The sequence below is a fragment of the Delphinapterus leucas genome, chromosome 3, assembly GCF_059928025.1.
Source record: "Delphinapterus leucas isolate spDelLeu-1000000601 "Yukka" chromosome 3, BTC_Dleu_Yukka2, whole genome shotgun sequence".
In the NCBI taxonomy this organism is placed as follows: Eukaryota; Metazoa; Chordata; class Mammalia; order Artiodactyla; family Monodontidae; genus Delphinapterus; species Delphinapterus leucas.
Window position 1 is genome coordinate 162,966,967 of NC_143131.1, and position 14,175 is coordinate 162,981,141.

The following is a 14,175-nucleotide window of genomic DNA, read 5'->3' on the forward strand; positions in this document are numbered from 1 at the left end:
ACCTGCCGACGCAGGGGACACGGGTTCGTGTCCCGGTCCGGGAAGATCCCACATGCCGCGGAGCGGCTAGGCCCGTGAGCCATGGCCGCTGAGCCTGTGCGTCCAGAGCCTGTGCTCCACAACGGGAGAGGCCACAACAGTGAGAGGCCCGCGTACCACAGAAAAAAGAAAATCTCCTTAGCCAGATTTCAAAAAAGCCTGTGGCCATTCCAATATGATCCAACATAGCGGAATATGATAGAAGGAAAATTGGCAAAGAAAGAGACGCTGGTCTTACCTGATGGAAGTTAAAATATCTCACTTTTGACAATTTTGCAAAAACTTATAATTCCATGAACTAATTCCTAGGGTTCTTCATAGGACCTAAAAAGGAACCCATAGAGTTGTGGAACAACAATAGAAGCTGCTGTGATGAGAAGCCCGGGCACCGCAACAAAGAGTAGCCCCCGCTCGCCGCAACTAGAGAAAGTCTGCACGCAGCATTGAAGACCCAACGCAGCCAAAATAAAAATAAATAAAGATAAATAGATTTATTTTTAAAAAAGTAATACTCGGGTTTGAGGCATGAGAAATATGATGAGGAGAAATTAGCTAATCCTTTCAGAACTTTTAAAATATCAAACTCAGTCTCTAAGATTTGAGCATTATATACAACGTTGGTTACTTATTAGTGGTTTGGGAAGGCCAATTTAAAATTTTCTGATCTTACTGTATTGAAATACACGGCCCTAATGTTTTCCACATTGACTACATGAATGATGAAGTAAAGTCAATCATGTATTTCCTTTCCAACTGGACAGAAAACAAAAATTTAAAAAGTGTTTGGACTACTGACTTTTGATTTCTTCTAAGGCAAGTGTATAGGTAATTTTTATTCCCTGATTAGGAGAAAAATGGTGGAAGAGGGCAGGGTTAAGAATTAAGATTTCAAGAGCGTGAGAGGTAGATGGCCAACCAGAGTTCCTAAGGTTCGGTGCCTGTAACTGTTGCCGCCGCTTAAGCCTGCCAAAGCAGTGGTACGGCTGCTGCCCTCGTATTTGCTACCTCTGGAAACATTCTTGCCAGTAGTGGCGGCAGCGGGACTCAATTACCCCCTTTTCTCACTCTCTCCAGAAGCTCCAGATGGCGTCTTCTGTGGGCAACGTGGCCGACAGCACAGAACCAACGAAACGTATGCTTTCCTTCCAAGGGTTAGCTGAGTTGGCACATCGAGAATATCAGGCAGGAGATTTTGAGGCAGCTGAGAGACGCTGCATGCAGCTGTGGAGACAAGAGCCTGACAATACTGGAGTACTTTTATTACTTTCATCTCTACACTTCCAGTGTCGAAGGCTGGACAGATCTGCCCACTTTAGTACTCTGGCAATTAAACAGAACCCTCTTCTGGCAGAAGCCTATTCGAATTTGGGGAATGTGTACAAGGAAAGAGGGCAGTTGCAGGAAGCAATGGAGCATTACCGGCATGCATTGCATCTCAAGCCAGATTTCATCGACGGTTATGTTAACCTGGCAGCCGCTTTGGTAGCAGCAGGCGACATGCAAGGGGCAGTACAAGCTTACGTCTCTGCTCTTCAGTGCAATCCTGATTTGTACTGTGTTCGCAGTGACCTGGGGAACCTGCTCAAAGCCCTGGGTCGCTTGGAAGGAGCCAAGGCATGTTATTTGAAAGCAGTGGAGACGCAACCGAACTTTGCAGTAGCTTGGAGTAATCTTGGCTGTGTTTTCAATGCACAAGGGGAGATTTGGCTTGCAATTCATCACTTTGAAAAGGCTGTCACCCTTGACCCCAATTTTCTGGATGCTTATATCAATTTAGGAAATGTCTTGAAAGAGGCACGGATTTTTGACAGAGCTGTGGCAGCTTACCTTTGTGCCCTAAGCTTGAGCCCAAATCATGCAGTGGTACGTGCCAACCTGGCTTGTGTATACTATGAGCAAGGCCTGATGGATCTGGCAATAGACACCTACAGGCGAGCTATTGAATTGCAACCACATTTCCCTGATGCTTACTGCAACCTAGCCAACGCTCTGGAAGAGAAGGGCCGTGTTGCCGAAGCAGAAGATTGTTATAATACAGCTCTGCGGCTGTGCCCCACCCATGCAGACTCTCTGAATAACCTGGCCAATATCAAAGGAGACCAGGGAAACATTGAAGAGGCAGTTCGCTTGTATCGTAAAGCATTAGAAGTCTTCCCAGAGTTTGCTGTTGCCCATTCAAATTTAGCAAGTGTATTGCAGCAGCAGGGAAAACTGCAGGAAGCTCTGATGCATCATAAGGAGGCTGTTCGAATCAGTCCTACCTTTGCTGACGCCTACTGTAACATGGGAAACACTCTAAAGGAGATGCAGGATGTTCAGGGAGCCTTGCAGTGTTATACTCGTGCCATTCAGATTAACCCTGCACTTGCGGATGCCCACAGCAATCTGGCTTCCATTCACAAGTATTCAGGGAATATTCCAGAAGCAATTGCTTCTTATCGCACTGCTCTGAAGCTTGAACCTGACTTTCCTGACGCTTATTGTGATTTGGCTCATTGCCTGCAGATTGTCTGTGATTGGACAGACTATGATGAGCGAATGAAGAAGTTGGTCAGCATTGTGGCTGACCAGCTGGAGAAGAATAGGTTGCCTTCTGTGCAGCCTCATCATAGTATGCTCTATCCTCTTTCTCATGGCTTCAGGAAGGCTATTGCTGAGAGCCATGGGAACCTCTGCTTGGACGAGATCAGTGTCCTTCATAAACCACCGTACGAACATCCAAAAGACTTGAAGCTCAGTGATGGTCGACTGCGTGTAGGATACGTGAGTTCTGACTTTGGGAATCATCCTACTTCTCATCTTATGCAGTCTATTCCAGGCACGCACAATCCTGATAAATTTGAGGTCTTCTGTTATGCCCTGAGCCCAGATGATGGCACAAACTTCCGAGCGAAGGTGATGGCAGAAGCCCATCATTTCATTGATCTTTCTCAGATTCCATGCAATGGGAAAGCAGCTGATCGCATCCATCAAGATGGTATACACATCCTTGTAAATATGAATGGTTATACCAGGGGTGCTCGAAATGAACTCTTTGCTCTCAGGCCAGCTCCTATTCAGGCAATGTGGCTGGGCTACCCTGGGACCAGTGGCGTGCTTTTCATGGATTATATCATCACTGATCAGGAAACTTCACCTGCTGAAGTTGCTGAGCAGTATTCTGAGAAACTGGCTTATATGCCCCATACTTTCTTTATTGGTGATCATGCCAATATGTTCCCCCACCTGAAGAAGAAAGCAGTCATCGATTTTAAGTCCAATGGGCACATTTATGACAATCGGATTGTGCTGAATGGCATCGACCTCAAAGCATTTCTTGATAGTCTCCCAGATGTGCAAATTGTCAAGATGAAATGTCCTGATGGAGAAGACACCGCAGACAGCAGTAATACAGCTCTTAATATGCCTGTCATCCCTATGAATACTATTGCAGAGGCAGTTATTGAAATGATTAACAGAGGACAAATTCAGATAACAATTAATGGATTCAGTCTTAGCAATGGACTGGCAACTACCCAGATCAACATTAAGGCTGCCACTGGAGAGGAGGTTCCCCGTACCATTATTGTAACCACACGTTCTCAGTACGGGTTACCGGAAGATGCCATTGTGTACTGTAACTTCAATCAGTTATATAAAATTGACCCATCTACTTTGCAGATGTGGGCAAATATTCTGAAGCGTGTTCCCAATAGTGTACTGTGGCTGTTGCGTTTTCCAGCAGTAGGAGAACCTAATATTCAACAGTACGCACAAAATATGGGCCTTCCCCAGAACCGTATCATTTTTTCACCTGTTGCTCCTAAAGAGGAACATGTTCGGCGAGGCCAGCTGGCTGATGTCTGCTTGGACACTCCACTCTGTAATGGACACACCACAGGGATGGATGTCCTTTGGTCAGGGACACCCATGGTGACTATGCCAGGAGAGACTCTTGCTTCCCGAGTTGCAGCTTCCCAGCTCACTTGTTTAGGCTGTCTTGAGCTTATTGCTAAAAATAGTCAAGAATATGAAGACATAGCTGTGAAACTGGGAACTGATCTAGAATACCTGAAGAAAATTCGTGGCAAAGTCTGGAAGCAGAGAACATCTAGCCCTCTGTTCAACACCAAACGATACACAATGGACCTAGAGCGGCTCTATCTACAGATGTGGGAGCATTACGCAGCTGGCAACAAACCTGATCACATGATTAAGCCTGTTGAAGTCACTGAATCGGCCTAAATAATGACTGTGTGCACAGGAGAATTACCCTGTACCTGAGTCTCAACCTTCTGGGGGAAAGGGAACTACTTTTTCCTTATCCGTACAATACCATGTTGCAGATGGGTGACAGACAATGATAAGAAATAGCACAGCCAGACTTGCTTCCTGCATGATCATGATCGTGCTAGGGAGAGACACAAGAGATGGGAAACTGCTGTTCCACAAGGAGTCTCCATAGAATTTTGCAGCATCCAGGTGTCTGGAAGGTCTGGAAGGTAAGTCTGGAAGGTCTGATCTCCCTTGGTCTTCCATGGGATGGATGGTTAGTGTGGAAGGGAGATAGAGATTGCCCAGCCGTTTTGTGATTATCATGGATTGATTGAGTCTTCTGGATTAATATTTTTCTTTGTATTTTGGGTATTGGAGCTTTTAAAAATGTTTGGTTTCAGGTATTTTTATTCATGTGAAGTGTATATGATTCTCTTGAGATAAGGTTTTAAGCTAAAATATTCCTTGTTTTAGTTTCTGAACTCTACAGATAAATGGGGACTTTGCTGCTGTAGTCTTTTTATAGGTTTTATAAACCACTTGAGCCTACATCAGTCATTTTAGTTTGTGACATAATGTTTGGAACTATCAGTGCTTTGTTGGTTTATAGATGATGGCTTAAATTCTTTTCCTGGTCCGTTTCCTTCTTCCCTTCCCCCCACTTTAAAAATTCTCCTGTAACTTGGCGAACAAAAAACCAAGTCTGATTCAAAACCTCCCAGAGTGTTTCTCTTAAACACATCTTCTGATGCCAAATGAAGTTTCTTAGGAGCGATTATTAATTCTGAAGGGCACAGTTGTGGTACTGTCACTGATGATAATAATAATGGATTTTTGGCCTAGAGTTTTGACCTATTTCACCAGTGTTTTACCGTTGACTGCCCCTCTATGCTGCTTCCAAAAGTGATAGTGTGTGTTAAGATTTTTACTTTCATTGCTAAAGTTTGTTTTTTTTTTAGTGGGTCCTGTCCTTCCTTTTTCTTTCAGCAGAAATGAAATCCCAGGTAAGTATAAGTATTCAAATATTTGATCAGTAAGTCACAGTTATCTCCAGTACATTAAATAACTTTCATCAAAAAACATGTTATAGGTAAAAAGCTCTGAAGGACCAGCTATGTATATGATAATTATGTTTCAGACCTTCTAGGGTATTATATATAATAACTTGTCTTCTGGACGTGGTCTTGAAGTCTTTATGGATTCAGCCTCAGTAGTAGCGAACTGCACTGCTACTTGGTTTGGAGTACAAATTAGACTTTAGCCCTCCTGGAGGCTGAGTTTTTGGTACTGAAAACCATAGGAATGAAATTATTGTATTTCAACAAAGGATCGAGGGCTTGAGGCTTAAACAAGGCAACATATGTTTGGGAAGCAGTCAGCCTTGAGAGCAGGTAAGGACATGCCAGGCATGCGGCCGCTGCTCGAAGGGACTGTCCCTACTTGTTCCCCTCCTTGTTCCATTCCATGGGAGATAAATCACCAGGGCCCAGAGATCAGAAAGAATGTAAAATGAGACAAACAAAGCTGTCTCCCCCCTGCACATGCAGGTTAGTTTTGATGCTTCTGGTTTTATGGGTTTTCTCCCAGGGAATTTAACCTTGAGCCGAGACAGTCTGTAGATAATGTAAACCACCATCTGGCCACCTTCCGATTTCTAGTCTATATAATCTGCAACTGTAGCATAATAAAATTTGCCTTGCAACCATCAGTTGTCTTGGTCCTTCTGACCCCATCCGTCGGTGCTACTTCAGTTCCTTACCCCTTCCCTTCTGACCCTGGGCGGTGAGATCCTCTTTCTCCGGTTGGTCCGCGGCAAGTGGCACTCGAACAGGGACCTGAAGCGTGAAGGCAATTAAAAGAAAAAGAAAGTGCAGGTAAGAGAACCCTTATGCAAAATATGTGTGGCCACCAGTAAAAGTGAAACTAATAGAGGCATAAGGCAATAGTCAGAAGTAAAATAAGATGGGGCAGAAGGGCTCAAAGGAGTGTGAATTATTTGCTCAGGTTTTACTTTCGATGCTTAAAGCTCGGGGTAATAAAGTTTCTACCTCACAGTTGACTGAATTTTTACAGCATATCCATGGTGTATCTCCCTGGTTTCCTGATGGCAGCTCTGTTGACATAGAAATCTGGCAGAAAGTTGGAGAAGATTTAAAAAATTATTATGAGTCTCGAGGGCCTACTCATACTCCTGTTGTTACATATAGTTTGTGGACTCTGATAAAAATATGTTTAGATTCTTCTCATGATAGTGTTGATTTGAATGTAAAGTCAGAAAAACATAAGCCTCTGACAGAAGGAGAGACTGTATTATCAGCTACTGTGTCGCCACTTCCTAAACCGAAAGAGCTAATTAATTTAAATATTTTAGATGAAAAGGAACATTTGGACTTAACAGATGAGGCTTTTAAACATAAAAGAGAGAAATATCCTGAGGATGATTTTCTAATGGCTATGATAGATAAGTCAGTGAAAAAGCTGCAGGTTAATAAGGACTGTCTTCCTCAAAAATCTACATCTGTAAAAATGCTCAGTCCCTTGCAGCGCGCTGTACAAGGAGCAATAAAACGAGGAGAAGATCCTATTTTCCGTTGTCCCGTCATAGAAAGACCTGATTCTAATAATCCTCAACAAGCTACTAAGGAGCATCAGTCTCTCCCTTTTAAAGTTTTGAAAGATTGAAAATCTGCCTGTGCTCAATATGGGCCCACTGCTCCTTTTACTACTGCTATGGTTGACAGGAGAAGCTCTTCCCCCCCGCCGATTGGAAGTCTATTGCACGAGCTTGTTTAAATGGTGGAGATTATTTAATATGGAAGTTTGATTTTTATGAACGGGCTGCTGAACAAGCAGAAAAGAATGCTGCCCATAATATTCCAGTTGATTCTCATATGCTGATTGGGGAAGGACAATATCTTTCTTTACAAGATCAATTAACTTATCCCTTTGTTGCTTATCCTCAAATAAATCATTTGGCATTACAAGCCTGGAGGAAATGACCTTCTACACACAAAACTGAGGATCTTTCAACAATTAGACAGGGACCTGATGAACCATATGCTGATTTTGTAGATAGATTGTCACAGGCGGTGGGGAGACTCATTGTGGACGGACTCACTGGTACAATTGTAGTTAAGCAGCTTGCTTTTGAGAATGCTAATAATGCATGTCAGGCTGCGATTCGACCTTGGAGAAAACGGGGAACATTGGAGGATTATATTCGCCTTTGTGCAGACATTGGGCCTACTTACATACAGGGTGCTGCTGTGGCTGCAGCATTAACTAAAGTGGGGTTTAAAAACAGTCAAAAGAAAACAAAGACTTGTTTTAAATGCGGAAAGGCAGGTCATTTTGCTAGAGAATGTAGATCTTTTAATTCTAACCCTAGTCCTTCCTTCCCTACTCAAAAACCTCCAGATGGTCAGAAAATCCCTGGTTTATGCCCTAAATGCAACAGGGGAAAACATTGGGCACAAGATGGTTGCTCAGTGGCCCACAAGGATGGGCCACCACTGTCGGGGAACTCCTCCCGGGGCCTTCCCCGGCCCCAACAAATAATAAGGGCAATGTCTGTGTATCCTCCTCAAATTATCAATCAGACATTAACCAAAAACAAAAACATACAATATCCTCGCTCTCCAGAGCAACACCAGGAAGCGCAGGACTGGAGCTCAGTACCTCCGCCCGATATGTATTAACTCCTGAAATGGGTCCTCAGGCCCTCTCTACGGGCATCTGTGGACCTTTACCCAAGGGTTTGATGGGACTATTATTGGGAAGAAGTAGTGTCACCATGAAAGGTTTAACTATTATGCCAGGAGTCACAGATTCTGACTACGAAGGAGAAATAAAAGTCATGGCACAAACTATTAAAAATATAATAACTATTTCTCCTGGTGATAAAATTGCACAATTGCTACTTTTGCCCTTTGTACCTCATGGACAAATTTGACAACATCAAAAGAGAGAAACAAAGGCTTTTGGATCGTCTAATGCTGCCTACTGGATTCAGAAGATAGGGAAAGAACGTCCAGAAATGAAATGAACCATTAATGGAAAGGTTTTTTCAGGTTTGTTAGACACTGGAGCTGATGTCTCTGTTATGACGCAGATACACTGGCCTAAACATTGGCCCATTAGTCCTACTATTACAGAACTTCACGTAATAGGACAAAGCTCTTCTCCTATGCAAAGTAGTCAGTTTTTATTATGGCAAGATAGTGAGGGCCATTCAGGATACTTCCAGCCTTATGTTTTGCCTGGGCTGCCTTTAAACCTCTGGGGCCGAGATATATTAAAAGAAATGGGAGTATTACTTTATAGTCCAAACTTTCAAGTCTCTAATATGATGTTGGATCAAGGATTTCTTCCCACAAAAGGGCTGGGAACAAATCAACAAGGAACTGTCTATCCTATTGATGTGATAATAAAAAATGATAGACTAGGTCTGGGTTTTTCTTAGGAGCCTTGGATTCTCCTCCACTCACTGCTGATCCAATTACTTGGCTGACTGATGACCCTGTATGGGTGGACCAGTGGCCCCTCACAAAGGAGAAATTAGAAGCTGCAGAACAATTAGTACTGGAACAATTAGGGCATTTAGAAATTTCCAGTAGTCCTTGGAATACTCCTATTTTTATTATCAAGAAAAAATCTGGAAAATATAGGTTATTACAGGATCTAAGAGCTGTTAATAAAACTATGCTAATAATGGGAGCTCTTCAACCAGGCCTACCCTCTCCAACAGCCATACCACACAATTATCATCTTTTAGTTATAGATTTAAAAGATTGTTTTTTCACTATTCCTTTGTTTCCTGAAGATAGAAAACATTTTGCTTTTAGCTTGCCTTCCTTAAATTTTAAGGAAGCCATGAGGAGATTTCAATGGGAAGTATTGCCTCAGGGCATGGCAAATAGTCCTACATTATGCCAAAAATATGTGGCTCAGGCCTTGACTCCTGTGAGAAAAAGGTTTCCATCGTTATATCTCATACATTATATGGATGATATACTTTTAGCCACTGATAATATTTCTTTGTTAGAGACTGCTTTTCAGTTTTTACAACAGTCCTTGCAATCATTTGGCTTGGTCATTGCCTCAAAAAAAATTCAAAGACAATCTCCATTTTTATATTTGGGAAAATACATTGATAAGACTACTATTAGGCCTCAAAAACTGCAAATTCGAGTTGATAATTTAAAAACATTAAATGATTTTCAAAAATTACTTGGAGATATTAATTGGCTAAGGCCTTCCTTAAAACTTACTACTGCTCAATTACAGCCTTTCTTTGATGTTCTTAAAGGTGACTCAGATCCTTCTTCTTCACGCTCTATGACTCCAGAAGGATTTCAAGCTTTACAAATAGTCAATAGATCTATCAGTTCTACACAATTAACTAGAATTCATACTCACCTTCCAATTTTCTTCATAATTTGTCCAACTCCTCATGTGCCTACTGCCGTCTTATGGCAAACTGTTGGAATTATTGAATAGATTCATATGAAAACTACACCCTCTAAAGTTATTAACCCTTATTATGAACTTATTAGTAATTTAATAATGCAAGGTAGAACTAGATGCTTACAACCTATAAGTATAGAACCTTCTCAAATTATTATCCCTTATTCAGTTAGTCAACAAAATTGGCTTTTTCAACATAGTAATGAATGGGGTCTTGCTCTTGCAGGATTTTCAGGTACCTTGGAATGCCATGACCCTGCTGATAAATTGAAACAATTCAGCAAACTTAACTCATATCTTTCCTTCTATAATTAGGCAACAGCCTGTTCCTCATGTACCTTTGGTTTTTACGGACGGTTCTTCTTCAGGAGTGGCTACTGTAATCATTGACGACGGAGCAAACCTCATTAAAGAAACTTCCTTGACTTCAGCTCAACGTGTTGAACTGTATGCTGTCATTATGGCTTTTAAACATTTGCCTTCTATATCTTTTAATTTGTTTTCTGATAGTAAATATCTTATTAGCTTATGATTTCTTCTGGAGACTGCGACCATAGGACATACTAATAACCCTGAATTATCATCCTCTTTTCGTTTGCTTCAACAGCTTATTCGTTCCCACGATGGTCCTGTTGCAGGTCTGTATATCCGTGCTCATTCTAACTTGCCTGGTCCATTGACTAAACTTAATGCGACTGCAGATGTTTTAACTCGATGTAAACGTGATCTTTATCCTGTACATTTTCCTCCCAAGAATAGAGTTGAAGTTACTCCTCCTCCTCAATCTCTTTTCCCTAAAGCAGGACATGTCCCAATTTACTGTACTCCTCCTTTCCGTTCGTCATGCTGTCAAGAATGGCTAATGTACTGCATTCATTATCTTCATGCTGTTGATGCTCATGGTCCATGTCCTGGACACCCTCATATTACGGTAAGTTATGATCAGACTGCTTCACAAGCAGCACAGCCGTTGCACGCTCTACACCGTCAGTCGACGGCTACATTACACACACAATCTTCCCTTACTCGTGAAGCCGCCTGACAAATTGTTAAGCAATGCCCACAATGCTTACCTCACCTTCCTGTTCCACATTATGTTGTTAATCCTCGTGGATTATTACCTAGACATTTATGGCAAATGGATGTTACTCATATCCCGTCTTTTGGGAAATTACAGTTTGTTCATGTCACTATCGATACTTACTCTGATTTCCTCTGTGCTACAGCACAGACCGGAGGAGCTACTAAACATGTTATCATTCATTTATTACACTGTTTTGCTTTCATGAACCTTCCCAAAATTATTCAAACAGATAATGGGCCCGCTGCTTTTGCAACATTTTGTAATTCATTACAAAATTACCCATATTACAGGCATTCCATATAACCCTCAAGGACAAGGTATTATAGAACGTGCAAATAGATCTTTAAAGCTAACTATTGAAAAAATAAAAAGGGGGGAATTGTCTAGAACAACACCACGTAACCTTATAAATCATGCTCTGTTTATTTTAAATGTTCTCACTGTTGACAAATTTGGCTGCTCTGCAGGGGGAAGGTTTGTGGCTGAGCCAAGATTGGCCTCTTAATCTCCGGAGGTCCTCTGGAAAGATCCGTTAACCAGCACTTGGCGTGGTCCTGATCCTGTGTTGATTTGGGGACGTGGTCACGTGTGTATCTTATCCCAGATCAGCGCCTGGACCTTGCTGGCTTCCTGAGCGCTTAGTCAAGCAAATAGATGGCTCGCCACAGCTCACCTAGTTCAGAAGATGAAGAAGCTCTGCACCTCTCCGGAAAATTTGACAGTGTTGATTCAGAAAAAGAAGAAGAAGAGGAGACCACTTGCCAGGACGACTCAAAGGAGTGATGTTCCAACTTGGGGACAAATTAAACAACTGGTTTCACGAGCTCAAGAGTCAGTGAAACAACAGAATAATCCTGTTACACCTGTAACTTTATTTTTGGTTCTGTTGGCAACCATTTCATGTGTTCCCTCTGTTAATGCAGCAACTTACTGGGCCTGTGTACCTGATCCTCCACTATTACAACCCATATCTTGGTCTGAAGCACAGTTTCCTGTATTTTACAATGATAACTGTTTATGGGCCTCTTATTGGGAATATAAAACAAATCAATATGTAAATTATACTAACTGGTTTAGTACCTATCCTGTCTGTCTTAGCCCATTGCATCTGGAAACTGGATGTGTAAAGGCTATTAGTTATGAGCATACAGATGTTTATGAGGGAACGGATCAATCAATGAGTTTGTCAGGCTCTCCAGGCATCCTTCGTTTTACAGGAACCAACATTACTCTTACATGCCCGGCTACCAGCCGACGAGAGGATCGTAATGATACCATCATTTGGTATAAAATGGGCAAGCTATTAATATTAGAGGTCAAATCTCATACGCCTCACCACTTAGGGATTCCGCTATTACTATAGCCAAGGTTACAGGTGAAGATTCAGGAAATTATTTCTGTATGAAGCGTTTACTTGGAGGACAAGGGATACTTATAGCTGGACATAAGGTTACTATGCTTAACAGAAAATCAAAAAACCAATTGCCTCCTTTTATGACTGTTAACTTTCCTGGATCCAGTTTTGAACGTTGCAATGCATCTTGGAATAATAACCAAATATGGTGTACTATAGATTATACCAAGGTGTCAATTCTTATCTCTTCTTTTCCCATCATACATAGGTTTATCACATTTCAAAAGAACAGGGATATATGGAAACTAGCTCTAACTTATTCCAGTACACCTGTTAAAACTTGTGTTGCTCCTCCATATACACGTTTGTGTGGTTCTATTAACATTGGTAATTCTTCCAAAGGAGGATATAATATTAGCTGTGTTAATTGTACTTTTAGCAGTTGTATGTTCCCTTCTGCAGGAATGCAATCTGTGCTTATACTAAAGCAACCCATGTATGTTATGGTGCCTGTACATCTGAGAGAACCTTGGTATGAAGATACTGGAGTACAGGCATGGGTGGAACTCTCTAAAGCCTTGCAGAGAAGGAGACGCTTTCTTGGGTGGCTAATAGTAAGTTTACTTGCCTCGGCTGCTCTGTCTGCTACCGTGGCTACTGCCGGTCTTGCTCTTTCACAGAGTATTCATCATGCTCACTTTGCTAATCCGTTATCTCAACATACCAGTCTTGCTTTATCTTTACAAAGTCACATAGATTTACAGATTAATAACAAGTTAGGTGAATTTAAAAAGGCAATTTTGGGGATTGGAGATCAGATGGCAGCATTAAAATTGAGGATGCGTGTAGCTTGTCATGCAAAGTATACATGGATGTGTGTTACTCCTTAAAAGTACAGTGACTGTATTTGGGAATGGGAAAAAGTAAAAATGCATCTGCTGAGTGTTTGGTCAGGTAATAATATTAGTCTTGATCTTAAGAAATTAAATGCTGAAATTCAGGATATACAAAATACACATCTTGTTGATGTTTCGCCAGAAGATGTAATTCAAACTTTACTGGATCATTTAAAGTGGTTAAACCCTCAGTCTTGGATTACTGGAAGGTTGTCAGGATTTATTACCCTGGCCATAATTTGCCTATTATTGATAATAATCTTCTCATGTCTGTTTCGTATCCTCATGCAACAGTATACTACTCTCGGCACTAAACTTCATGGAATTATTTTGCAGCAAAAGTTAAAACATAAAAAAGGGGGACCTGTGGGAAGCAGTCAGCCTTGAGAGCAGGTAAGGACATGCCAGGCATGCGGCCGCCGCTCGAAGGGACTGTCCCTACTTGTTCCCCTCCTTGTTCCATTCCATGGGAGATAAATCACCAGAGCCCAGAGATCAGAAAGAATGTAAAATGAGACAAACAAAGCTGTCTCCCCCCTGCACATGCAGGTTATTTTTGATGATTCTGGGTTTATGGGTTTTCTCCCAGGGAAGTTAACCTTGAGCCGAGACAGTCTGTAGATAATGTAAACCACCATCTGGCAACCTTCCTTTTTCTAGTCTATATTATCTGCAACTGTAGCATAATAAAATTTGCCTTGCAACCGTCAGTTGTCTTGGTCCTTCTGACCCCATTCGTCAGTGCTACTTCAGTTCCTTACCCCTTCCCTCCTGACCCTGGGCGGTGAAATCCTCTTTCTCCGGCTGGTCCGCGGCACACATGAATATATGGTTTTGTCTTGCTGTACTGCACCTGTGCTGTCTAGTAACAGATGTTTTGTCTGCTAGTAGCGTTCTGGATTATGTCTCTCCACAGCGCTGAGGCAGTGCACCTATTCTGTAGTTGCAGCTGATGCCTGAATGTACCCTAGCTGACAAATTATTGATTAATAAGAACTTGAATTTCTGAAAGATTTGTACTGTTAACCAAAATCTGAGCAAGGAGTCTCAAATGTAATTCTTAGCCAGAATTACATGTTAAT

At 41.8% G+C, this 14,175-nt stretch overlaps 1 pseudogene; it reads left to right on the forward strand.

Annotated features, from left to right (window-relative positions):
* LOC149749918 (UDP-N-acetylglucosamine--peptide N-acetylglucosaminyltransferase 110 kDa subunit pseudogene) overlaps nt 1-13,803 on the forward strand; it is a 32,257-nt pseudogene extending 18,454 nt beyond the window's left edge.
* The last annotated feature ends 372 nt before the right edge of the window (nt 13,804-14,175 follow it).